Source organism: Neodiprion lecontei, chromosome 2 (genome assembly GCF_021901455.1).
Source record: "Neodiprion lecontei isolate iyNeoLeco1 chromosome 2, iyNeoLeco1.1, whole genome shotgun sequence".
Taxonomy (NCBI): Eukaryota; Metazoa; Arthropoda; class Insecta; order Hymenoptera; family Diprionidae; genus Neodiprion; species Neodiprion lecontei.
The window spans coordinates 9,392,176-9,395,622 of NC_060261.1; positions in this window are offsets into that span (position 1 = coordinate 9,392,176).

Sequence of the window (3,447 nt, forward strand, 5' to 3'; positions counted from 1 at the left end):
CCACGGGGTGAACTCGACACGAGCCGGATTCTAGGAGGCGATGGTTTTTCTGGGTGCGTGCTACATACGGTTTTAGTGCCGCGCGCACGCACCGAGCGACGCACCCCGAAACCGCCCCGGCATTGTCGAGACGAACAATAAAACACAGAATCCCGTGAATAATTATAATTGTAACGGGACGTTGGACCCATAAAGTGCACAATGCCCCTGCAGTCGTGATGCCGATTCTGTCGCTGTACGGGACGTGTGTATCAACGCCCCCTCACATCCCCTTTGCTGGCTCCTCACCGCCGCCACACGCGTGCCCCTCATTACGCTCATTCGCAAACGCCACGCGATGTTTGCTACTCATTCTCTACGCATCGCTGAAGATCCTCGTTTCTCAGTTCCATGTATCACGTGTCTGCACTTACACTCGGTATCATATCCTCGACGTTGGATGCTCGTGTAGTCACTTTGATACGGATACTCGGCAATCAGGGGAGACTCCTTTTTGTTACGTTTGTACACTCAAGTTCGACGTTTGCAGAAGTGAAGAATTCTGATACAATTTATACGAATAGAAGCAAGTATATTGCTACTCAATGGTATCGGAACCGTGGATATTTTGGAACAGATTTTTTTGAATTTTGTTCCTCAGAATTGAATCAGTTTTCAATTAAGTTTTAATCTGTAGCTTGAAGAACAAGAAAGTGATCTCAGTGATCAATCGCTTTTTTGAAATTCAATTTCTTAGAGTTTTTAGCAAACAGAAACACTCGCTTTGAGTACAACTTCTGAGCATATACGCTTTAGCTGCTCTTAAGTATGTATGCGATGTACGATATACACAGGTAGGTATCAACTTTCTTTACAGACAAGCAGCGTCAGCTTCGTACGATTATAGGAGAAACACAGGTAGGCACAATATTATTGCTCAATAATTAATTCACCGGCGCGGTAAAACATAACTCATAAAATATACTAGCTAGCTCGAGCACATGGTGTAGACCTACGCAAGAATGAAAGATTTCGCAATCCGCGAGTTCATTGAGTTGATCGCGTACATGCTTACCTAGTTGTAATATAAGTATTATTCCCGCTAGTGTTGCAACGCCAGTTCCTGTTTCTCGGCTGGTTTACGAGAACCAGTGTACGCCGTTGTACTTCCGGTGTAACGCAATTTAGTTACATTCTTTCATTTTTTTTTCCTATCGTCATGTCCGATCGTAGTCGGCAGGCGTGCAATTATTTGGCTGTAAGTGAACGCCTCGTTTCCGTCTACAAACCCGATTATTCGTTCTTTACATTTTTCCTTCCTTGATTATATAATCAGATAACGAAACAATCGTCACGTTATTTTCTAGTAATATAACAAAAGATTCGTAATAAAAAAAAAAAAAAAAAGTGCTCTATGAGCAAGGAAACCGATTTCATCCTATCTCCTGCAAAGACAGACACCTTGTATAATCAAAAAGGAAGGACAGCTGCCGGTACGGTTCCCGCCTGCACGTATATAGGGAGCCGTTAATCAAGTTCGGAATGGGAGTGGCCGAGCAGCACCTATCTGTCCACTGTGGCGGCGATTGGACACGATCGAACGCAAAGGTAGGTAATGGAGCCCGTTCAGCGATAGATTTTCAGGAAGGGCAGGAGCAGCAGCAGCATCGGCGCAACTGCCGAACTGCAGGATAAATAACGGCGAGTGAACCACCCCGTGCATTTCGTCCGCCCTCCCCCCTAAATTTACAACCAGTAAAAACCTGTATGATAAGGAATTGAGCTTGCGGCTTAGTTAGGTCGGTATAATGCATTCTCGGTCTGTACTCCGTGGGTCAGTTTCCGCGGTGGTCGACGGGAGGTCGAGAGGGGGATGAAACACGCTGGTGTGCTCCTCTTAATGCGCGCTACCGTTGGATTTATGGCCCGTCTGGCGCAGTTTAATTCGGATTAAACTTATACTGTAAAGAACGAATTAAACGGATTTGCGATTGGACACGTTGTATATGGCCGCGCGGTGTCTCGTCGTTCTGTGTCACGTTGCACACGTATGTACGTATGTATGGGTTATATATACCCGTTCGTTCCTCCGGGACTCTGTGCTCGACGTCGCAGCAGTCAATTTGATTTATATATCGGTACAGCGTCGTCTCCCCGCCTTTATCTCCCGCATGTAGTGCCCGTCTCTAGGCGAACGCGCGGTACCGCGGAATACTTCTCGAGTCCAGGAACGAATGTAGAGTCGGAGTAAATAAGCTCCGGAGGACGAGCTTGTCTGACGGTGATGGAAATTCAGAGCCGCGTATCTGCCACCGAAGATCGCGATTTCGCAACCTTCGATGAGGCGGAGAAAAACTGGGTGGCTGCAGGAAAGGCCGTCGGGCCTGGGGATGACCTAGAACTGTTGGGCGGAGCGTCGGGGATGAGCTAGGATGAGCCGGCTTATCCTCTAACCCTGTGCCTAGGATGTCTATAACTGCTGATGAATGCGGATTAAGCCAAGCTCTAGGTGTGCGCAACCGGCTACCAACGAAGAACTGATTTTAAAATCCCACCTGCGCGACGTCTTGCACTTGGCTAAGGGTGGAACCTCGCTATAATCCCATTCCGCCGGTTAGGTCTGTCAGTTTCCTTTCCCTAAGTATACTACGCACAACGCCACGATAAAAAAATCACCTGACATGATATTTACACCCCGAGTATAAGGTCCGACCGTTTGGTACGCCTTCGCATTGCCGGACACCTTGATCGGTGAGTCGCAGCCATTTTCACAAAGGTTAACATGGGGCGGGTCTGACTCCGACTGGACCCCCGCTGACCCACTGCTTGACCAGCGGGTCGTACTTAACACCGGCTTACTAATTATTAATGGGAGATAAACCGACTACCTCTGAATCTTACTGGTTGTATTCTCTTTCGACTCTGTGGAACGACTCAACTGTTACCTTGTCAACTCAGTCAGCTTGGTGCGATGTAATGGGTATAAGTTTCCAATAATGTTTGGGAAGAGGGAGGTGTCATAGAAGATTTTGCGAAACAGAGGATGACCAGAACCCAGAAACCATTCCTCTCGAAAATTCTGACCGTCGGTTACCTCTCTGACTTAATTTTGTCTGCCCGTTTTAAACATTGAGTTCTCGTCTTCGAGAACCTCGGTGACGATTTTACTCCTCAGCCGGGAAACACTGTCGGCAAGAGAGAAGTAAAATTCGTCCTATTCTCTCGCTTCTGCAGCCTCTTCACTCTACTCTTCTATCTTTGTTCGCTGGGCTGGGTTGCGATTGGTGTCCTCCTCCTCCCCCTCCTCTGCCTCCGTTCCAGAACGGCTTTTCGTGGGATGAAATGAAACCCTCAATATCGGTGATTGCTGCCGCAAGACGATCGTCTGAGTCTCGTGAAAGAGCCGGACGTCGCTTCGCTGGATCCGTGCAAGCCGAGCTGATGTTTACTCTGTGCTCGATTCCAACT